This window comes from Marmota marmota, unplaced genomic scaffold, assembly GCF_001458135.2.
Source record: "Marmota marmota marmota unplaced genomic scaffold, marMar, whole genome shotgun sequence".
In the NCBI taxonomy this organism is placed as follows: domain Eukaryota; kingdom Metazoa; phylum Chordata; class Mammalia; order Rodentia; family Sciuridae; genus Marmota; species Marmota marmota.
Window position 1 is genome coordinate 24,490,209 of NW_026000240.1, and position 25,053 is coordinate 24,515,261.

General features: G+C 43.8%; 1 protein-coding gene and 1 long non-coding RNA gene across 8 annotated transcripts in view; one reads left to right on the plus strand and one right to left on the minus strand.

Moving 5' to 3' along the window:
* Window positions 1-25,053, plus strand: part of Nmnat3 (nicotinamide nucleotide adenylyltransferase 3) — a 142,135-nt gene that overhangs the window by 64,335 nt on the left and 52,747 nt on the right. The gene's annotated exons all lie outside the window — the stretch shown is intronic.
* On the minus strand, window positions 17,077-19,671 carry LOC125613596. The gene is made up of 2 exons (XR_007344159.1): window positions 19,547-19,671; window positions 17,077-17,524 (listed from the first exon to the last, which is right to left on the minus strand). It is a non-coding gene; the product is annotated as an uncharacterized LOC125613596 (long non-coding RNA).

The following is a 25,053-nucleotide window of genomic DNA, read 5'->3' on the forward strand; positions in this document are numbered from 1 at the left end:
TTGATTGGTTGATTGATTGATGATTGATTGCTATAATGGGGGAATATTGGAACAATTGACAAAAATATAAATTAGATCTGTTAGGTCAGATAATAGTGTTGTGTCAGTATTAATCTCCTGATTTTGATTATTTTATTCAAATTATGTCAAAGAAAGATTTTGTTCAAAGGAAACATACTTAAGTATTTAGGAATAAAGGGACATCGCACCTGCAATGTACTCAGCTGGGTCAGAAAAGTGTGTGGAGTTAGGGGAGCAGAGAGAGGGAGAAGGATAAAGCCATCATGGTGAAACATTTCCATTCAGGGAATCCCAGTGAAATATCCACATGAAAATTATTTTTACTATTCTTGCAACTCCTCCTAAAGTTTTATCAAAATAAAAAGTCAAAAGAAAAAAATCCTAAAATATTAAATATAGGCTCGTTAAAAGATTTTTAAAAAATTTACAGTGTATGGACCACAGAACATGCACCTTCCCTGGCAGATTCAGGTTGCACTTGCTAGGTCCGCAGCCTCTGTGGTGAGAGGATGGGAGCCCCAGCTCGGGTGGATGGACCGGCCTGGGCTCCTGCCCCTTGCTCCTGGAGGGGAGGTGGGCAGGACAGTGGTGGGTGTTAGGAAGAGGTATTTGGCAGCAGGGAGAGGAGGCTTCTCTGGCCCTCCAAGGTGAGTGTCACCATTCTCAGCTGAGAGTGAGGCCTTCTGAGAAGCTCTGGGACTTGACGGGGGAAGATATTGGTTATATTGTGGGTGGCCCTATGTACAGGCACTACCAGACGATGTGGCTGGTCCATCTGAGGTCAGAGCTGCGAGCCCCCGGGGTGGCTTTTCCCAGCAGCTCTTGGCTTCTCCAGGGAAGCCCCAGAGAAACAGGAAATCTGCGTCCAACCACGGGGGGCAGTGTGCTACCTGAGAGTGGTGGAGGTGAGGAGGGACGTGGCTTTAGGGACTGCTTTGAGGATCCTTGAAAGGACTCACCTCGGGATCTCAGGTGGACCAGAAGTAAAGTGCAGGAGGGAGCAGATGGGCTGGGAGGGTCATGAGTGGGTGGGCACCCTCAGGGGGGGTGGATACGTGGTTTTATCCAAAGTGGCAGAATATGTGACTGGGAGGAGCCAGAGTGTATTCGGGGCCTGGGGACAGATTCTCGACTCTGGGGCAGTCCTAGGACTTGCAAGGTCCAATGCAGGCAGGAACTTCAAGATACAGCGGAGGAACTGTGAGAGGCCAGAAGGCAGGAACTGAGGCCTTCGGTGGGTGGTCCATGTGGGCTTGGAAATCGCCCCAGGCCGTGGCCAGGTGAGGGGTGAAGAGGAACATCAATTGCCAGATTTCAAAGCCAAAGTGTGGCCATATTTTTAAGGTTGGTAGATGATGCCCTCGTCAAGAAGGAGAAGATGCAGGGAGGGGGCCTTCCTTGTGGAAGAGCCCAGGCGTAGGTGACAGCCAGGGCGGAGGAGGGCAGAACCTTCTGAAAACGAAGGAGCAGAGATGAGGACCCTGCCCTGTGTGCAGGCCTGAGTACAGATGCATCTTACAAAGAGGAGGCACCTCTATTCCCCAAGAAGGTCGGATTCAAATGGAACCAGGTGGCACGTTGGACCAGGAAGGAACACCTGAGGCCCAGGGACAACGGCCATGCACAAGAGAACGTGACGTGGGCTGGAGGGAGTGAAGGAGGCTGTGTGCAAGCGCAGCTCAGCTGTCAGGAGTACCGTCCCCACCTTGACACGCAGGGCAATGGAGGCATAGGGAATTGTCACTTAGCAGCTAACCTGGGGGCGCTGGGACCTGAACTCAAGTTTGGTCCAAAAGCCACTGTCCCCTGCTGCACAGCAGACTTTGTGAGTCCTCCTGAAGGTGCAAGTCCCACCACAGAGCTGGGGAGGGCCAAGAGTTCAGGGGGACCAACAGGAAGTACAAAAGGGGCCAGAACTTGACCTTGGAGTCTGCAATGTCAGACAAGGAGAAGGGACTCCGGGTAAAGGGGACACACTGAAAGTCTTTAACCAAGTGAGCCATCAGGTGCCCACTAGGTAAAACCTAGACCATGGGAGGAGCCTTGGCACGGGATCTTCAGCCTCTGGAAAAGCAGCTGCTGGAATCTCACACAACCTGGATCTAGATAGCCTTGACCCTGACCCAGTGCTTGGCCCCGCTGATCCTGAGTGTTCCGGCACTCTCCACCAGAGGGGAGAGTCACCTTTGGGGGGCAGTCATGCAGCGGTGGACAACTCCACCTGCCTGCAATGTGACCTTGTGTGCATTCCCACCCCTTTGCCAAGGTCATCTTGGGAGACCTTGGCAAATGCCTGGATGAGGCTTTGCAACCACAGCTGGTACTGGCCTGCTCATCTGCAAACTACCAAGGAAGGAAGTGACCCATTCTTGCTCTGAGCAGTCATCACTATTCCTAAGTGCTTAGAGACAGTCAGTTTCAGATTCTTTTCCTGGATTTTGCTCTGGGTCAAATTCAGAGTTCCAAACTAAGGTCTCCAGAATTTATTCTCCAAGCTTTTCAATGATGGATGCAACAGATCCCTCCAGAAGGAAAAGCCCCGATTCTCCAGTCTTGTGGAGCAGACCTGGGCACACATCTGCAGTCAGTCAGATCTCTGTCCTGACCTAGGAGGCCATGGCTATGTCACACAGCCTGCCTCACACAGACCCCACCCAGACCTGGCTTGCTGCCCAGCTGCGCTCAGCTCTGACTTGGTTGCTGCTGGGTCCTATTTCTGTTCTCCCTTGCATATCAAAATAAAATAATGCAGAACGGTGGTGAACTTCAGAGGGGACACGGCTCCCCTCCCTATGACCACGGGATCACAGAAGGAACCCACTGGCATTGCAGTCGACCTTGATGCCAAACCAACTTACCAGCTGCATGACCTTGAGCAGTTGACTCTGCCCCTCCAGCACAGGAATAACCTCTTCTAACCATACAGGGTTGTTTATTTTAAGGCTTAAAAGAGATGATGTACATAAAGTGTCCAGACCATGTAATAGATCCAGTGTGTGCTAGGTCTCTTCTCTTGTGTTCTGAGTAAGCCCAAACCCAGGGCTGATTTAAAGCCATGACCAGACGGGTTAACAGAATATTCTCATATCTATGCATAGAAGGGAGAAAAACCACAAAACAGTTTCTCCTGTTTTCTTTTATCCCTTCTTTGATACTTTATGATGTTATTTCCTAACGATCCTGCCCCACATGCTTGTGGCATCCCAGATTAAATTGCATCGTAAAGATAACAACCCAGTCCAGAGACTTGCCCTTTTTTTTTTTTCCCTCCCCTTTGGACAACCTTGAGGAGGGGAAACATATTTTATGGCTCCCAGTTTTTTTTTTCTCTCAGTGACTTGCATTTTAAATTAAAGCATATTTATTGTAATAACATTCACACCAGCAATTTTCTGTGTTAAATAAAAATGTCTGATGGGTGTCCGGCATGATACACAGCACTTCCACTCCCCTTGTGATTTTAATTTTGATTCTCTATTACACAGTGCATATGGAGAGAATTAAATGCATCATGATAAGGTGGTGCAGTACAATCTGAGATAAGGGGGGAAATTAAGCTATAATAATTCCATTTAAGGCAGCGACAGCCCCAGTTCTGGGTCTGCTGGGCTTCAGGAGATACCAGGAGAGCGTGAGTAAATATTATATAAGCTCAGCATGTTGCTTTAATCTTGGGCTCACACAGACGCTTATTAATCAAATAGAGTGATTTTAATATATATTCATGGACAGTGCTCCAGCTTGACCTGAAAAAAAAAAAACTATTCATTTTCCCATTTCTAATTTAAAAGATTTTTCTGGAGAAGATAGGCTTAAGAATGCTGAATTACTCCAGCAATTGTTTTGAACCGAGATAAGTTTTTGCCTATCATGGGAAGCTTCAAGGATTTGAGGTTACAGTGTTACATTCCAAATTCTTTCGAACAGTGGTGCTTTTTGGACCTTATAACAAACCGGTATTTTCTCTGTCTTTGCATTTCTACTTTGAGATGTGGCTTAACTGAGGCAGACTTTGAAAGGGTCTGTGGGGGGGGGCAGTTGCTATGGTATTCTAGCTCCAGACCCAGCTGCACCAGGGTAGGGTTGGAACACTGGATAGGTGTGTGTGCTTCACAGCGAGGTCCTCAGATACCTCACAAGGCCCCTCCCTTTGGGCTTCACTGGCATTATTCCTTAAAAATAGTTGGTGAGGATGTGGTGAAAAAGGTACACTCATACATTGCTGGTGGGACTGCAAATTGGGGCAACCAATATGGAAAGCAATATGGAGATTCCTCAGAAAATTGGGAATGGGACCACCATTTGACCCAGCTATCCCACTCCTTGGTTTATACCCAAAGGACTTAAAATCAGCATACTACAGGGACACAGCCACATCAATGTTTAGAGCAGCTCAATTCACAATAGCTAGACTATGGAACCAACCTAGGTGTCCCTCAATAGATGAATGGATATAGAAAATGTGGTATATATACTCAATGGAATATTACTCAGCTTTAAAGAAGAATGAAATTATGGCATTTGCCAGTAAATGGTTGGAGTTGGAGAATATCATGCTAAGCAAAATAAACCAATTCCACAAAATCAAAGGTCGGATGCTTTCTCTAATATGCAGATGCTAATTCACAGTAAGGGGGGGCACTAGGGAAGAATAGCGTTACATTAGATTAGGTAGAGAAAAGTGATGGGGGGGGAAAGGGGAGAGGATGTGGGGATAGGAATGAAACAGACATTATTACTGTATGCATGTATGTGACTACATGACCAATGTGATTCTGCAACATGTACACTCAGAAAAAATGAGAAATTATGTCCCATCTATGTATAATATATCAGGGTGCATAAATCCATCCTACTGTCATGTATAACTAATTAAAACAAATAAAAATTTAATAAAATTTTTAAAAAGGGTTGTTGCTGACCACACATCCAAGAAGAGATTAGAATCTGGAATATATAAAGAACTCTCAAAAGTTAATAATAAAAACACAATCAGTCCAACTAGGAAATGGACGTAAGACATGACATTTTATGGAAGAGGATATATGGATAATAAATAAGCACATGAAAGATATTTAACACTATTAATCATTAGAGAAATACAACTTAAAAGCCACAGAAATATATTACTACACACCTACCAAAGTGGCTAAAATAAAAACATAGCAATAATACCAAATGCTGGAAAAGATGCTCAGAAACTGGATCACTGGTAAGTGACAGTAAGAATCTAAAAAGGCTCAACTACTCTGGGAAGAAGTTGGGCAGCTTCTTATAAGACTAGACCTGCAACCACCATGATCCGGCAATCACATCCCAGTTACTCATCCTAGAGAAATGAAAACTTAGGTTCACACAAAAACCAGTATGTTTTTTACAGTTTGTTTTTAATGTTTGTTACAGTTTCTTTCATAATAGCAAAAACCCAGAAACCACCCAAATGTCCTTCAAGGGATGAATATATCCATACTCTAGACTATTCCTCTGCAATAAAAGGAAATGAGCTATTCATGCAGCAATGTGGATGAATCTCTAGGGAACCATGCTGAATCAAAAATGCCCATCCTAAAAGGTGATATGTGATATGATTCCACTTAGCATACATTCTTGAAACAATAAAATTATATAATTCAAGAACAGACTTGTGGTCGCTGGGGTTAGGGATGGGCCTTGGGAGATGGGAGGGAATAGAAATAGACAGAAAAGAGTAGCTCAATTTCCTGTGGGGGTGGAGTGTTCGTGTCTTGACCAGTGGGTGCATGAAAACCACAGATGTGATAAATTTCATAAAACTAATACACTCAGGTTAGTGCATATAAAACTGTGACATCTAGCCGGGTGTGGTGGCGCACCCCTGTAATCCCAGCAGCTTGGGAGGCTGAGACAGGAGGATTTCAAGTTCAAAGCCAGCCTCAGCAACAGTGAGGCACTAAGCACGTCAGTGAGACCCTGTCTCTAAATAAAATACAAAATAGGGCTGGGGATGTAGCTCTGTGATTGAGTGCCCCTGAGTTCAATCCCTGGTACCAAACAAACAAAGTACCACATCTAATAAGATCAGTGGATCAGTGGATTTTATCAATCTCAATGTACAGAAGTACAATGTTGCAAGAAGTTCCCAGTGAGAGTAACTAGGTAAAGCGTTCATGGGATATTCTGTATTACTTTCCACAACTGCCCATCAATCCACAGTTACCAAAACATTAACAAATTGGCACATGACTGTATTAGAGTAAGGATGAAGTGAGGAGGGACACTCCCCTCCATGGGGTCTCTTCCATGCTGTGTCCTCCAAACAGCCCTGTGAGATAAATGTTAATGTTCCCGTTTTACAGGAATAAGGACACCTGAGGTCTGGACAGGTGACATGTTCTGCAAGTGTTTGGCAAAGCCCGGGTCCCAGAGAGCACAGAGCCAGGGCTGTCATCTGCCACAGGCTGCTCATCTCCTGGGCAGACTGTGCTCTCTGTTGCCTTCGGCTGCTGCTGCTGCTGCACCAACCAGTCAGGCCAAACTCTCAGGTCCCCAAGGAGACAGCTCCAGGGTTGAGATGCCAGGGCTGGTAACCATCTCTGTCTTGCAAATGGGAAGCGACCATCAGAGTCCGGGACCAGCGCTTGGCTCCTCCGCTAAGCAGACCATAAAGAAACCTCGCGCAAAGAGCATTCAAAAAGATCCAGTCGGATCAGACATTCTGTGAAGTGGAATTCCCAACAGCACAAAGGGCGTTAATTAAAACGAATTGAATAGATGTGTCTGTATAAATATTCCTAAAGATGAGGTTGTCAAGACAGAGTCAGACCTTGGGGAAATTTATGAGTTACTGATAATTATAGGGAAAATAAACTTAAAAGGACAAAACCATTTAAGGATAGATTCTATAAACTAATGAGATTGGCAGCTCGCAGTGGTATATGGGAAGTGTAGAGAATGGGGGATGGGAAAGGAGCAGAAGATGGGGTGAGCAGAGGGACCCTTCCGGGTATGCCTCTTTCTACAGTACTGTCTCTCAGAACAGGGAACCCCAAGCCAGGAAAAACTACACGTACAATTAAAGCCTCCTGGGATTCGATAGGAACCCAAGCAGATGTGAGGGAAGCTGGCTGTGTTGTGAAGGAATGCATCGGCACACTGAAGGCAGTAGGGAGGGAGGGAGCTGACCCCAGGAACAAGAGCACATGAAAACAGGTCCTGCAGGGCTCAGAACCTCAGAAATGGACACGTCAGTGCAGTTGTCCAGCTAGCCCTGGTTTTCCACAGGGGTGTGGGTGAATATTTTTGCAACCACCTCAGGTAAATACTAGGATCAAGCAAATAATTATCATGGATGATAGAGCCCCGTTTCTTATTGTCGAAGAAAGTGATTACAAATTTCAAAGGACAGAAAACTAGAATGCAATCTTTGGTGTTGAATTGGAGTTGGACGTTTTAGCACCAACACATGGTTTTTACTGTATGTACAGATGGATCATTCTAGAAAAAAAACAGGTGTGTGGACATATTGCTAGGATAGGTAAGTAGGTAGGCATGGATGCAGGTATCGTGGATATAAAATTATACACACGGGTATTGTTGTAGGGACAGACGAGGCAAGGCACCGAAGACAGCAGGAAACAGTTTTATTTGGCTGCAGCCAGGTTCAGAGGGCACAGCTTTTGCTGTAATCAATCAATCCCCTGAACCCCGAGTTCAGGGAGTTTCAGAACTTTATACCCAGCATGTAAGGGGAGGGGCTCAGAAGTTCACAGTCTGCAGAAGTTCACATAAAGAAGCTTTTTCTTTCACTGTTTGGGGCAAGTTAACTCTTCAAGGACAACATCTGAGAAGGGGAGAGCTTCATCTTCCCTTTCTTTCCTCCCCCTGCCAGCTGTTACCATGGGCCCATTTGTAACTTATCTTAAAAATGTAGACATCTCTGTGAAGCCCCAGCTCAAGGCCAGAGGCCTGTTTGCACATTTCTTCAAAGTACTATACTGGATACGTTTGTGAAAAACTAGTAAGGGGGTGTCCAGCACCCGGAGTACTGGTATCTTCTCAGCCAGTGGCCAAGTAAACAGGGTGACACGAAAATAGGACGTTTATCTACATTGGACTCTTTCGCAGAGACTCTTTTGCTGACAGTCCTAAAATCAGCCATGGTGAAGCGGGCTTTTCTGTGGAGAAAGGGGGTGCCACTTCAGTATATAATTTCCAAGCTCTCTCTTCTAAGAGGGTTTAGAAACCACGACAACCAGAGGCAATGGGTACAACCAACCCCCTTGGCTTCTAAATGCCATTCTTCAATAGCAGAAACCAGAGTCCCTGGAAGAAATGGTTGACCCAATGGCTGGACAGGGACATTACAGGATAACCCTGAACATCCCATGGTTCCAGAAAGCAAGGAGATGCTGAATAGATAACAGGGGACAGAGAGAAGGCAACTTAAAGGCGCTTCCACTGGACAAATCTGGGATCATTTAACAAATAAATAAGAACATTGGATCAATCCTGTGGAACAGAATAAAATACACCTCAGTCCATACTGATAAAAATAAATGAATAAGTAAAGGTAGGAGAAAAGGCAGTTCTTCCTTGTGTTCGAATTCTAATTAAAACTATAGAAGAAATGTTGGAAATAGAAAATCACCATTTCACAAATATCACAGTAACCATCCTTGCAAACCAGAGTCATTGGTGGATGCTAAAATTAGATGCAGAAGTAGGAAGGGAAGTGGGCTATTTACATCTCCTTGTGGTGTTTTCCGACGAGGTACTTATTAATTACAGACACACAGGGGAGCACAGTAACCACTGTGGAGAAATCTGGCAGATACCCTCTCGCCCAAGCATTCAAGTTAACATCCCAAGAATCAAGACAGATCAGCATCCTGTGCCCTCTGCCGTGGCGCACTGGGAAGGGACCAGCAGTCCTTGTGAAGTATCTCACCTAAGATGAACGAGCTTCATGAGTCATGAGATACCCTCAAGGAACCAGGCTGAGGGGTGGTCTCCAAATCACCAGCCAGGACTTCCCCAGTGTCCAGATCCTGAAAGACCTAGGTGCTGCCCCGACTGGCAGAGACTGAGGATACCAGAAAAATGGCACCGTGGGTCAGTGGGGACAATATGGAGGAAGCTCCTAGATCAGCGGATGGTGTTAATGCTGATTTCCTGGTTTAGATGATTGTGTAAGATGCTAACATTGACAAAGGCTGAGCAAAAATGATATGGGGGTTCTTGGTGCTACCTCAAACTTGTCTAAGTCTAAAACTATTATAAAATTAAAAGTTTAAATAAATAGGGGGAAGTACAGAGGAAGCCAGTTATGTTGAAATCATCATCTACATAGTTAAGTTAATGTATTAGAGTCAAAAATTTTAATCATGTGAAAACAAAATGATGGTAACCATGTGACATGTGACTAGCTTCTTAGATTTCACAAAAATATTTTTATCATGTTATTTACTCTCCAGAACACACCCATGAGGTTGGTATTATTTCAGAGATGAAAAATCTTAGTCTAAGAGGTACTTGGTCTAGTTAAAATTAGCACAAGACACATAAACAAGCAACAACCTCAAAGCCAGAGACACAGAGCTGCTGTCCAGTGTCTCCTGCCTGGAAGTGACCGCAGAGGCGGGGCCAATGAAGAGATTTTAGGGGAATCCTGGTAGCTGCCTTTTGAGACTGTAAGGATGTCAACCCTATCCACACAGCACAGAGCCTCCACATCCCCGGCACTGATAAAGAAGAGTGAGAAGATGAGGGAGATATTGGTGGTGGGAACTTAGAGCTGAGGGGCATCTTCAAGGTCAGCCCAGCAACCTCCCAGATGGCAGAGTCTGAGCATCCCTGACAACGGGACCCACTGTGGACCCTTAGACTGGGGCAGTGACTTAGCGCCATTTGAGGGAGTTTCTCTCTCTCTCTCTCTCTCTCTCTCTCTCTCTCTCTCTCTCTCTCTCTCTTTCTCTTTCAGTTTCTGTCTGTATTTGTGAAGAGTATACATATGTTTTAATCTGTTTTTCTATTTTTAAGAGTTAACAAGAGGCCGGGGATATAGCCCAGTTGGTAAAGTGCTTGCCTCACATGCATAAGGCCCTGGGTTCAATTCCCAGCATTCCCCCCCAAAAAAATGTTAACAATACTCGGATTTGCAAAGTGATCGATCACGTCTATTATCAAGATGACTTAGGAATGAATGATCAAGAGGAGGATGAGGGATTGAGGATCATAGGGTGGCACCTCTGCCCTCTCATCAGAGTCACCGCTGGTCTGTCTGGAGTGACTCTTGCTGTCTGTGCAGGTGCTTGGAAAACTTTCCAGCTATTAGAGCCCGAGGAATTTTACTCAAGACCCTCGTAGGACTTCGATGCTTGTGATATGCTGCAGATTAACAAGAAGCACCCCTGACACCGCAGCCCACCCACTGCATGCTACTGACATGAATTACAGAGAACTTGGCTCACAGACTGGTGTCACTCCACCAGGACACCAGGTACCACTCTTCGATCCTGGCCTTTCATCTTTTTTTCCCCAAAGGATTCAGTGCACTGGCATGACCTCTGGTGCTACACTCAAAAATCAGCACATGAAACAAGTCACACATAATCAACAATAGCCTGAACATCTCCAAAATCAGCCCATGCAGGCTAGTGTGTGTGCCGCTGACATTTACTCACTGCATATGTGCATAGACATGGCACAGACGGTGAGCTCACAACGGCATTTGGGATAAAATCACAGTCCTAGAAACAGATTACCTGGGTTTAGATCCTAGTTGTACAACTAGTCAGCTTTAGATCCCTGGGCTATTTATTTAATGTCTCTATTTGTTCATCAGAAAAGTGGGGGCAACCATACAGTTCTTCCACACAAGAGTTGTAAGAAGTAAGAAGATGGTATGTGTAACCTGGTGGCACACGCTTGTATCCCAGCAGTTCAGGAGGCTGAGGAAGGAGGATTCCAAGTTCAAAGCCAGCCTCAGCAATTTAGCAAGGCCCTCAGCAACTTAGCAACACCCTATCTCAAGATAAAATATTTAAAAAAAAGAGGGGCTGGGGATATGGCTAAGTGGTTCCTGGGTTCAATCCTGGGTACCAAAAAAAAAAAAAAGAAAGAAATATGGTATATATGAAACCATTAGCACAGTTCCTGAGACTTGGTTAACACTCATATAACACTCATTAGCATCTTTATTATACATACAGACACATGTGTATGTGTGTGTGTGTGTGTGTGTATATATATATATATATATATATATATATATATATATATATATATAATCAATGTATACATAAAATGTAACTTTCAAAAAACTTAATTATTATGGTTTGTATATGGAATCACTCAGTTTTACGGTTTGGATGTGAGGTGTCCCTCAATAAGCTCATGTGATAGACAATGCAGGAAAGTTCCAAGGTCAAATGGTTAGATCGTGAGCGCTGTCACCTAATCAGTGAATTAATACTTTGGAAGGTCTGCTGTTCTGCATGGTAACTGTAGGCAGGTGAGGCCCGGCTGGAGGAAGTGGGCCTGTGCCCTTGGGGATTCTATCCCCCGGCCCCACCCCACCCCACCCAGGCTCCTTCTCCCTCTCTGCTTCCTGGCTGCTTCAAGGTGATTGGCTTCCTCAGACCTGCCCTCTGCCAGGGTATTCTGCCCCACCTCTAGCCCATAGCAGTGGTATTGGCCAACCATGGATGAGACCTCTGAAACTCGAAACTTGGAGCCAAAGTAGACTCTTCTTCCTCTTAGTATTTTATGGGCTATTTTGGTCACAGTGATTAAAAGTTGACTAACGCACCCCCAAAGGCTCGTGTGTAGAGCTTGGTTTCTATTGTAGCATTGCAGAGAGGCAGGGCTTTGGGGAATGATTAGGTTATGAGGCTCTAATCTCCTCAGTGAATCCACCATTGATGGGCTCATAACTGAATGGATTAGTGGATTAGAGACTGCAGGTGAGACCTAGTGGATGGACCCAGGTCACTGGGGGTTTTAATCAGCTTTCTCATTGCTATGACTAAAGGATCCGACCAGCACAACTATAGAGGAGGAAAAGTTTATTTGAGGGCTCACAGTTTCAGAGGTCTCAGTCCATAGAAGGTTGGCTCCATTCCTTGGGGCTCAAGGTGAGGCAGAACATCATGGCAGAAGAGTGTGGCAGAGGGCAGCAGCTCACATGAGGATCAGGAAGCAGAGAGATGTATTCATTCTGCAATACAAAATATACCCCAAAGCCACCCCCCCCAATTCCTATCTCCTCCAGCCACACCCCACCACTTCAATTATCACTCAATTAATCCCTGTCAGGGGATTAAGTCACTGATTGGATTAAGACTCTTACAACCCAATCATTTCTCCTCTGAAACTTCTTGCATTGTCTCACACATGAGCTTTTGAGAGACACTCAGTTCCAAGCCATAACACTGTGGGTAATATCCTGAAAGGATACATTTAGCTCCCAGCCCCATCTTTTCTCTCTCCTTACCCACCCCCATCTCTCTCCACCCTTCCACCCCATTCCCCTTCCCTGCTACATGGCCAAGATGTTCTATCTTTCCAAAGGCCCAAAGCATTCAGGCCAAGTAATTCAAGTATCTATGGACTGAAGCATCAGAAACCATGAACCAAAATAAATCTTTCCTCCTGTAAGTTGATTTTCTCAGGTACTTTGTCACAGTCACAAAAAAGCTGACTCACGCACTCAACAAGAGCACATAGTTGAGAAAGTTCAGAGCTGGTCTGTTGTGACTCTCCCTAAGGCACCTGCTCAAAGGGGACACAAGCTTCACTTTGTGCTGCTTTTAAAGTTTATGATTGCCCCGTGGCTAGAACAAGGGCAAGGGCAAACTCAAGGACACCATCCACATATCTGAAGGCAGAGTGGGGCTGAATCCTCCCATGAGATTAGCTGGTATGCAACTCTGTGTGGCAGGTTGAACCCCTGAGATGGAGATCCCTGCTTTGAACTGGAGGTCTTGTTTAGACTCTAGACTTCAGACCCCAGGACTCTGCTGGTACCACACCTAGTTCCACTCAATGGTTATTGAGATGCCATAATAACTCGGGGAAATACTTGCAATTGTATTGACCATCCAGACTTTGCATACAACCTAGAATAATGACACTGTATTTCCTATGTCCCCTCCTCTCCTCATCTGGCCATGGGAAAGATGATGGCACCAGTAGGAGCAGTGGTGATGGCTGCTTTGACAGCAGTCCTGGTGGCTGCAGAGGTGGTAGTTACTGTCGGTGATGGTGATAACGATGCTGCGGGCTTGATCGGTCAGTGTGGTGGTGATGGTGTTGGTGTTATTGGAATGACAATGGGGACATTGGTGGTGGTAATGAGGCAAAGGTCACAGTGATGGTGTTGACCGTGGTCTTGTTCATTATGGCAGGATGGTGGTTATGAGGATCTGGTTGGTGGCCAGGCATGATGACCAGGTAGATGCTGGTTGCTATTTATATATAAACCTGGATGACAGGGGTGGAGATTTCTATTTGAGGAAGATTCCCCCAAAGGATCCTATCACACCAGTTATAAGATAATTTCCCAGGATCTCATGGGTAGTGCAACCAAATAAAGAACTCTCATCCCATGATGTAATCTGCAGATGGAGTTCACCAGATATTTCCCAAAGCATGGCTTTCTGAACACTTATTCCAAAGAATGATCCATGAAAGCCAAATGAGCTAGTTAAACCCTGGGATTTCTTTCCTCTTCTTGGAATGCTGCTGTATACATCCATGTGCTCTGGACTCTCAGAGCCTCTATAATCTGCAGCAAAAAATCTGTCTCACTGTGTCCACTCCAGTGTTTCCCAAGCATCTTTGGTCCTCTTTCTCTGGAGGAGGTGAAGGGTCCCTGTTGACCATAATGCAGAGCAGCTAGAGTAACACTAAACAGCACGTGAAATGAAGAAATAAATAAATAAAACTTTGAAAAAAGCATCCCCTGTTGGGACTGATTTTCACGTGCTTGGTAAGAATGGCCGGCTTTAGGTTAGCTTAAATTATGTCTTACATTACACATGGAAAAGATCATCTTAAATTTCCATAAGCAGAATTGACCAAGGAATACATTAGACATGTAAATTAGGGGTATTATTAGAAACAAGCCTCAAAAATGAAATTGCATTAACTCTATAAAACATTTACAACCTAAGAAACCCATATCCTTTTATTCCATACTCATAAAATTGGTAATTTGGTTATTATAGAAAAGTGGTCCTTGTTTACTTTGGAGCCTGGAGCTGGGTTAATGAACTAACCTCGGATGATTGGAAGGAAGTGGTCTTTTCAGCTCCCACCAGTCTGCGGTTCTCCACTAATGTGTAGAGATCACCTGGGATCAAGTTCCCATGCCTCGATGTTAGGGAGCAGCTTGGTGCCGCCAGGAATGTGTGTTATTAGCAGTGACTTCAGTGCTGACCTGGCTTTGAGAATTTCCAACAGAACCCATGTTGGAGTGTTGTCCTCTGCTCTGTCTACCAGCAGAGGCAAGATTCCTGTCCAGGAGCAGCCAGGTGAGGGGAGGTGGAAGGTGGACCACTCAGGTCTCTGCCCTAAGGCCATATCTATTAGCTGCAAGGCCAGAGTGCATGCCCCCACCCCCACCCCCACAGTTGCTTATGGAATCAGGAAGCTGACTTCCTGGTTTCTAGAAGCATCCCTCTGCCACTGTGTAACATCAGTCTTAACACGAATAATGCAAAAAAAAAAAAAAAAAGGAGCTAAGCAGTTTAAATTTTATCTATAAAATTAAGCCCTGTGTTTTGCCACAGCATTTAACTCCATGACCTATTTCATTGAATCCTCTGGTACTGATCCTGGACAGTTTCCTTCAGTGTAAATTGCCACAAAGGTAAATTGAAAACGTATCAAGAAATGGGCAAGGATATTAGTGCAGAATCAAGGAGTCATTGAGCTTCGGTGTTCTGCAGATTCTTTTTTTAATCTCCTTTCAATACACTACAGTGGGAAGAATTGATTTGGTGAACAAGGCCTCACCTGTGTTATGTTACCATTTGCCCTCTGCAGTGAGGACGGCTGTTCAGATGTCCCATCCTCCCAAAAACCTGCTCCAGCCTGCTCAGAGCTCTTCTAGACTCCCGAAGCTGCCCTCGTGTGCCTCTGCCCAACATGGGTGGCAATTCCTCTCCTGAGGTCCAAAGACCCCCATCCCCAGGAGAGCAGGACTCCCTCCATGTTTATTTTTGAACCTACAGTGCTGAAGGGCTACCTGGCTTGGAATGCTGTCTGTGGAATCAATGAACATCTCCTCTTGCCTTACAAAGAAGGAAGGGAAATGGTGTTTGGAGGGCACGTGGAGGAGGTAGACCCAGACTCAGGGGTATTTCCAGTGTGCTCTCCAACCATGGCCACACCTGAACTTCTCTCTGTCCCCTACGCTAAGTCATTGATTGTCATACCAGCCCTCTGAAATATGTAGCATTACTTATTCTCATTGTACAGGCAAAGGAACTGAAATTTCTCAAGTTCCTACCCATCTCCCAAGCCCCCTTCTTGAGAAGTTGAAGAGACAGATTGCCCAGGGAACAGGGCCACTTTTCACAGATCACACACACAGAGGTTGCCCAAGGCGTCATCCTGAGCTGCTCCCCCATGAGACCTCCCATGACTTATCCCCAGTCAGAAGTGCCTGTTTACAGTTGTGCCCACCACTCCATCCCTCCTGCCTTTCATCCTGTGGAAAGTTCCTGCCAGGTCTAAGGTACCCAAAGAAAAGGTCATACGTTTCTGAGGATCCCAGCAACACCGGCATCTAGAGTTCTGGTGGGTTCTTTATAAAAACTTAACACCAAGAGAACAAACAGCCCAATCAATAAATGGGCTAAGGAGCTGAACAGACACTTCTCAGAAGAGAGATACAATCAATCAACAAATATGTGAAAAAATGTTCAAAGTCTCCAGTAATTAGAGAAATGCAAATCAAAATAACTCTAAGATTTCATCTCAAGCCAGTCAGAATGGCAGCTATCAAGAATACAAACAACAACAAGTGTTGGTGAGGATGTGGGAGAAAAGGTACACTCTTACATTGCTGGTAGAACTACAAATTGGTGCAACCAATCTGGAAAGCAGTATGGAGATCCTTAGAAAACTTGGAATGGAACCACCATTTGACCCAGCTATCCCGCACCTTGGTCTATACCCAAAGGACTTAAAATGAGCATACTATAGTGGTGCAGCCACATCAATGTTTACAGTAGCTCAATTCACAATAGCTAAATTGTGGAATCAACCTAGATGCCCTTCAATATGAATGGATAAAGAAACTGGGGTATATTTGCATAATGGAATATTACTCAGCATTAAAAGAATAAAATCATGGCGTTTGCAGGTAAAGGGATGGAGTTGGAGAATATCATGCTAAGCGAAGTAAGCCAATCCCAAAAAACCAAAGGCCAGATGTGCTCTCTGATAAGTGGATGCTGATCCTTAATGAGTGGGGGACATGGGGAAAATGGAGAAACTTTGGGCAAAGGGAAGGGAGGGGTGGGGAGGAGTCATGCCGGCAGGAAAGATGGTGGAATGAGATGGACATTATTACCTTGGTACTGCACATATGGTATGACACTACATCTTATACAGAGGAATGAAAAGTTATGTTGCATTTGTGTACAATGAACCAAAAAGCATTCTGCTGTCATATGTACCTAATTAGAATAAATGAATAAATTTATAAAGAAAAAAAATAGAGTTCTGGTGAGTTCCTTTTAAAACTCACCCACTCTGAAAGGATACGTTTGTTCAGCACACAGCCAGGAGTTACATGGTGGGAGTTGGAGGCATAAAAAAGAAAAAAAAAATGGTTCTAATGTCTGAAAAGCAGTAGGACCCCAAGCAGGCAGCCACCTGACCAGGGGCTTTGTCACTACCCAGACACAGGCACTGCCAGCCCAAGTGCCAAATGCCTGGGACCAGAGATGATTGTGGAGAACGGGGCAGGAGAGAGAGAGAGAGAACAAAAGTCCTTTCTGTCCAGTCCCAGAGGGAAATTTAAACCCTTTGCAATATTGATGCTTTGTTGTTTACTTGGCTAAGTTTTTACGAAGTTGCGCACATAGAAAGTAGGACATTTGGAAATGAAAGGAAGAAAAAACCTCACGCTGACAAGCTTGGGCACTGTAAATTCTGGAGGCCAGAAGGGGAGGGGGGGGGCTTCGTAAAGTGCAGGAAGAGTTTGCTGATTGAAAGAATCTTTCACTGCACAGACAGAAGGAAGGGAAATGGCGGGCAGTGCACCATGGGCACTGGGCAGGTAAGACAGGCCATCGGGCTTCCAGCAGCCAGCTGTGCTTCCAGAGGGCCTGGGGCCTCTACTTCGAAACAGCAGGACTCCTGGATCAGCTTTTCTCTCTACCACAGGCTTCTGTGATGGAGACACGCAGTGGCCTCCAAAATTGATGGGCACTGCTGGCCAGCAAGGCGGAGAGCTGAACAGTAAATGGGTTGTCTCGAGTTCACTTGGACTGTGCAGGCCAGGAGCTCTCTGGTTAAAGAGAAAAAAAAAAGGCAAAATTGTTAAATACACTTGGAATGTGATGTCAAAATAAAGAGAAGGCATCAAAGCTCAGTTGCTTCTGGCCAGACCCCCATGTTTTCCAGGCTTAGCTTGGAAGTCGATTTAAATCACAATAATCTCTTTTTAAAAGCATGCTGTGTCTGTTTGGTTCTGATTTGAGATCCTGGGCTTTTGCTTTTTTAAATTTTTTTTCCTCACCTGCTCCATTACCCCGGCTTGTCTTTCCTTGTTTACTTGATTCCCAGCAGCTCTTGCAACAGTTGCTCCTGAGCTGTCTTAGAGTTTGCCTTTCAAGGCCTTGTTTCCCAGGGTGCTTTTCAACCAGCACAACCAAAAAAAAAAAAAAAGAGGAAGAAAATGGACAAAAGGGTACACTAAGTGGGTAGGGGCTGACTGTGGCTGTACCCACAGGGACACTGAGCTTCTCCCAGCAGAAGCCCCAGATTTACGTCTGCACAGGGACGGGGAGAATGAGGACGTCTGCGCTCCCGGGAAGCCACGTCTGAGCATTACCTAATGCTTTTCTCAATGGTTTTGACACGTGTAGTTTTGTTTTAAATATGCATGGTAATTCTTAATAAAGTACTGATAAATGCGCCAAGGCATTCTCCGTGGAAATAATGAAGTTTTTACAGTTTGGAATGCCATTAAGTCTTGGCTTCATGGTTTGTGAGGCTGCTAGCATTTTAAACAGCAGTAACGTTTTACTGAAGCCAGTCTTGCTGGGGGAGGTGGTCTCATTTCTCAGGCCAGTTCCAGAGGGGGAAGTTCCTCCATCATGCCCCAGAGTGGCCTGGTCTGGGTCCATCAGGATAGTAGCAAAAGCACAGACAGCCTTGGATTCCAATCCTCATCCCACCATTTTCTGGTAGTTTTGGTAAGTCACAGGTGGACATGAGTGGTAGGAAAATGAGGTTAAAGAGATGATCCTATAAACCAGGCCCACTCTGCTGACCCCCACATGCTTTCTTTTTTAAAAGCAATTTACCTGCAACCCTGCCTGGCTTAAGTCAACAGAATCTGTTAAATTCCCCAGCAAACAAACAACCTGTTCTCTGAGGGAGAAACACAGGCCTGAAATGATGATAAGAAGGACACAAGTTACCCTGAAGGGGCAGAATTTTGTGACCATTTCACAAACCAGCTTCCAGAACTCAAAGAGATAAGGATATTTCTTCCTACCCATAAAGTCTGTTAAGAACAAGTTCCAGTTAGAACCAGTCAGCACGGGCCAACAGGACCTAGAGTGGCTCTGGACCTTTACCACACACAGTGGGCACTTGAAAGTCCAATGCCATCCTGTTATCAGTTAAAATTCGAGAGGTGCCCTTGGGTGAAGCGCTGGAAACTTAGCTGGGGCACACAATAAACTGGAGGGCAAGAGGAGTGAGCCATCCTTCTCCTCTCTAAGAGACCAACTCTGTCCCTTGAGAGTGTCCCCTTTTCCTGTCCCTACAACTCATGCCCACTACTCTGAGCACCATGTCTGAAATCTTCCTGGGGTAATTGCAAGAACTGAACGGTGGGCTGCAGCTGCCTCAGCTCTGTGATGGATCCTTGCCCTGTAACAACAGCATAACCATCGGAAAATCACACAACATTTTGGAATCTTTGTTACTGATGCAATTATTATTATTGCATAACAAACAGTATATGGTGGTATAACTTTACCATTTTGATAGGCTTATAGACTCAGCAGATCAGGAATCTGGACAGAGCACAATAGGGGCAGATTACCTCTGCTCCATGATGTCTGAAGACTCAGCTGAGACAACTCTTAAGGCTGGGAGTGACCAGGTGGCTGGAGGCAGTGATCCTCTGTAGACTTCTTTACTTAAGTCTGGCAAGCCACACTGGGTATGGAGACTTTAATCTGTACTCTGGGGTCTCTCTGCATAGGCTACTTTGGGACTTCCCAGCATGCACTTGACTTCTGAGACACTGAACCCCAAGACCCTAAGTTGGAAGTGCCTCAGAATCCACACCTACCCTTCTGCCACTGGGTACATTAGTCACATGGAAGAGTGGCCAGGTTTTCCAAGAGTCCTTGGCTGTGAGATAATGCTGGGGCCATGTTTGCAGAACAAGTCTACCATAGTCCTCTCTTCTGCTGATCCTGCCAGGTCAGGGAGTGGAGAGAGTAACAATGACTGAGTCACCAGCTATGTGCCATAAGCTGTTCACGTTGGTTACCTGATTGTAATTGTGTGGGTCTTAACAATAGTATCCACACGCGCTTTCGTTGTTTCCAGATAAAGCATTTTATCAGTCAGCTTCAACTGCACCAAACCTCAACATATCAGGGATATGCTAGAAGAAACAGTTCATTTCTTGATCACAGATCTGTGGGTGGCTGGGACAGGGGGCTTACCCACCCACTCTGGGTCCAGGGAAATAGGAAGGGCAGTGACCACTTGCGTGTTCTTCTCATGGGGATGACACAGGCTCCACCAAGCAAGTAAGCCCCACCAAGCAAGCTTTGCATCTCTTCATGTCCCACCTGCTAATATCCCACTGGTCCGGCAGGTCTTCTAACCACGCCCAAAGTCAAGGGCTGGGGAAGTACGCTCTGCCTTGTGTAATGCTATAATGGCAGAATGAGGAATTGGGACCCATAATTCAACCTACCGTAGCCATTTTCTAGCACAAAGAAAATTGGATAAGGATATTGTGGCATTACAGCTAGTGTTTAACAGTATAATCTTGGATGCAAAATACCCATATAAAGTAGTAGGTTATCAAATTGCTAATAAAAGAATAATTCTACAAGCCCAGGTAGCATTTATCCCAGGTATTCAAGGACAATTTACCATAAAGATATCTATTAATATATCACATTACTAAGACAATATATTTTTATGAAACCTAAATCATCATCTCAATACATACTTAAAAGTCATTCAATAAAATCCAATACCTATTCAGGGATTTTTTTTTTTTTTTTTTTTTTGCACTTCTAGTAAATTAGAACTGCAAGGATCCTTCCCTAGACTGATGCACAATGGCATAACACTTCAGAGGCATTCTCACAGTCGCAAAGATATAGAAAAGAATGCCTGCTCACTGCCCTGATTTCCAATGGTATCCATCAAATTATAGAAAGGAGACTTGGTTTTCATTGTTTGCAGGTGATGTTCCTCTCTCCCTCCAAGGGAAAACTATTAGAATTAATAAGTTGAGTAAGGGAGCTTAGATCCAGGATAAACCAAGCAAAGTACTCAGTTTTCTATGTAAGAGTGGTAGTATTATGTACCGAAACAAATATGTACGATGAAATATAGTGAGAAAAAAATTCCATTCTCAAGAGTAATGGCCAGGAACATGTCCCTGAGTCTAACCTTGGCCAGATACCTGAAGGGTGCCAGGGGGCAGCAGTTCCGCCTTCTCCTGAGACACTCGACCAAGTGTGACCAAGTGGGAATGGCCACTTATTGATCAGGTTTCCAGTGAAAACACCAATGGGTGGACATTTTCCCTTTTTTATTTAACTGGAGAAAATAGTTCTGGAAGACTAAGTAGGTGTTCAGAAACTTCCTGCTGTGTCATCACACAGCATCAACTGTGTGATGCCGACTCCAGTTAGCACCATGGAGCATGAAGTCCACATTAAATGAACATATGATCAGAGAAAAACAGAATCAGGGGAGGTGGGGAGAAAATTTATATAATAAGAGAAAGTGAGACAGACATTTAAATAGTTGGAGGAAAAAGGCAATTGATTTCCTGCCCCATGTATTTCACTCAGCAAAATACTAAAGATAATCGACCCAAAGGTTACCATTATGAAACAGGGACCTACCCAGCAGCCAGTGGTGGGCAGACAGAACTTTCCAGAAGAGGCCAACCAAAGTCACAGGTCATATGAAAAGGGACATCCGTTCCAAAGGAGGTGCCAGTCTGCAGATTCAGAGCAGGTGGCTTTCCACTTAAGGAGGAAAAGAGAATGTTTGTGTTTCTGGTTCTCTGCGAGACTGAGGGGAGTGGATGGCACAGGCAGAGGTGCAGGAGGAGCAGCCTGGGGACGGTGACATGCCAGATGAGTGGTCGGAGGAGACAGATAGGGAGGTGACTTCTAGCAATGAAACAGAATGACAACGCTATTCCAAGAAATTCTATGAAACTCAGTAACAAGATAAGGAGACGAAACTCTTAAGACGAGACACAGAGAATCAATGCCAGACCGGAGCCGGGGAAGGCCTGTGAGTCGGTTGCCAGAGGGACCAACAGTCAGGCTGAGAACCTTCTTGTCAAGGAGAGTTCCTGTGTGTTGGTAGATAGATAAGGAATGCAATCGAGGGGGCACTTTACCAAAGAAGAAATGTGAGTGTGTGTGTATGTATGTGTATATATATATATATATATATATATATATATATATTTTTTTTTTTTTTCATTCCATTATTATGTAATCATTTAAAATGATATTTTCAAAAGGGCCAGTGGCCAAGAAAAATGATGATCATATAATCTCATAAAGATGATATATAACATTAAAAAGATAGTGCACCACGATCAAGTGGGGTTCATCCCAGAGATGCAGGGTTAGTTCAACATACAGAAATCAATAAACATAATTCAAAACATCAATAGACTTAAAGACAAGAATCACATGATTATCTCAATAGATACAGAAAGGGCATTTGACAAAATACAGCATCCATTCATGTTCAAAACATTAGAAAAACTAGGGATAGTAGGAACATACATCAACATTGTAAAAGCTATCTATGCTAAACCCAAGGCCAGCATCATTCTAAAAGGAGAAAAATTGAAAGCATTCCCTCTAAAAACGGGAACAAGACAAGGATACCCTCTTTCACCACTTCTTTCAACATAGTCCTGGAAACACTAGCCAGAAAATTAGACAGATGAAAGAAATTAAAGAGATACAAATAGGAAAAGAAGAATTCAAACTATCCATATTTGCTGACATGATTCTGTATTTAGATGACCCCAAAAAAATTCCACCAAAAAACTTCTAGAACTCATAAATGAATTCAGCAAAGTAGCAGGATATAAAATCAATACCCGTAAATCAATTGCATTCTTATACATCAGTGATGAATCAACCGAAATAGAAGTTAGAAAAACTATTCCATTCACAATAGCCTCCAAGAAAATAAAATATTTGGGAATCAATCTAACAAAAGAGGTGAAAGACCTCTATAATAAAAACTACAGAACATCTAAGAAAGAAATTTTAAAAGACTTTGGAGGATGGAAAGATCTCCCATGTTCTTGGATAGGCAGAATTAATATAAATATATTATTAGTAAAACTGCTATACAGATTTAATGCAATTCCTATTAAGGTTCCAATGATGTTCTTCATAGAAATAAAGAAAGCAGTCATAAAATTCATTTGGAAAAATACGAGATCCAGAATAGCCAGAGAAATCCTCAGCAAGAAAATGAAGCAGGAGACATCACAATAGAGCTATAGTAACAAATGGCTTGGTATTGGCACCAAAACAGACATGAAGACCAGTGGTACAGAACTGAAGACACGGAGACAAACTCACATAAATACAGTTTCCTTATACTGGACAAAGGCACCAAAAACATACATCGGAGAAAAAAATAGCCTCTTCAACATGGTGCTGGGAAAACTGAAAATCCATTTGTGTAATAAAATTAAATTAGACCCCTATCTCTCACCCTGCACAAAACTCAACTTTAAGTGGGTCAAGGACCTAGCATTCGACCAGAGACCTTGCACCTACTAGAAGAAAAAGTAGGTCCAAATCTCTATCATGTTGGCTTAGGAACCAACTTCCTCAACAAGACTCCTAAAGCAAAAAGTAGAATCAAGGATCAGTAAAAGGGATGTATCAAACTGAAAAGCTTCTTTACATTCTTTACAGAATGGGAGAAAATCATTGCCACCTGCACCTCAGATACAGCATTATTCTCCAGGATATATAATAAGAACTCAAAAAACTTAACAACAAAAAAACAACCCAGTCAATAAATGGTCAAAGGATCTGAACAGACACTTTACACAAGAAGAAATATGAATGGTCAACAAATATATGAAAAATGTTCAACAATTAGAGACATGCAAAATAAAACCACACTGAGATTTCGTCTCACTCCAGTCAAAACGGCAATTATCAAGAATACAAGTAACAAAAGTGTTAGCAAGGATGTGGGGGAAAAGTTACACTCATACATTACTAGTAGGACTGCAAATTGGTGCAACCACTTGGGAAAGCAGTATGGAGATTTCTCAGAAAACTTGGAATGGAACCACCATTTGACCCAGTTATCCCACTCCTCGGTTTATACCCAAAGGATTTAAAATCAGCATATGGCAGTGATGTAGTCACATCAATGTTTATAGCAGTTCAATTCACAATAGGCTAAGCTATGGAACCAATCTAGGTGCCCTTCAATCGGTGAATGGATAAAGAAAATATGGCTAATATACACAATGGAAAATTACTCAGTCATAAAGAATGAAATTATGGCATTTGCTGGAAAATGGATGGAACCAAAGGCTATCATGCTAAGTGAATAAGCCAATCCCATAAAACCAAAGGCCCAATGTTCTCTCTGATATGCAGATGCTGACTCACAACAGGTGGGGGTGGTGGGGGGAGTGGAAGTTCACTAGATTGGATGAGGGGTGTGGTGGGAGGATGTGGGGGGGAATGGGAATAGGAAAGACAATATAATGAATCCGACATAACTCTCCTATGTTCATATATGAATACACAACCAGTGTAACTCCACATCATGTACAACCACAAAAATAGGAAGTTATACTCGACATATGTATGATATGCCAAAATACACTCTACTGTCATATGTAACTAAAAAAGAACAAATTTTAAAAGGAAGATATGTAGGTAGATTTACATTATATGGAGAATAATATACATAAGACAAAGAAAATGAACCAAAATATAAGTAGTAATAACCTGCTAGATGTGTTTTATTAACTTTGGATCCTTACCATTTACATTGATTTCTGAACTCATTTTACTCATTGATAACATTTAAGTTAGTATACGGCTTAGAGTGCAGGACTGTTGGTTCTGTCGCCCCCACCCCAGATTCCGGGTTCACAGAGCCTCTTTTGGCTATTTCTCTGGTCTTTGGCTCCCTGTTTCTAAATAACAAGCTCATACTGTTGCTTCCTGACTTTTTGGAGCTAGATATTATCCATTGGCTTCTAATTATGAAAAATGAGACTCTAGCTCTGTTACATCTCTGCCGTCAGGCTCACACTTCACATCTCAAATTGATCGGCTGACAATGTTGGTTCTGCTAATATTTATCGCTTACATTTTTGTCAGCGTAAATGGAGTTAAGTAAATCGCACAGACTGCTGCATTTCCCTGTCTCTTATGTAACTTTAGAACTAATAATTGCTTCCTTACTTGTTCCCTTGTGTCTTTACACCTGAAACTTAATTGAGTCCCACATTTTCTAGAAGGTCTCGAAAGCCCTTCTTTGTACAGGTGACTCAGATGAAATGTCTAACGCATGTTG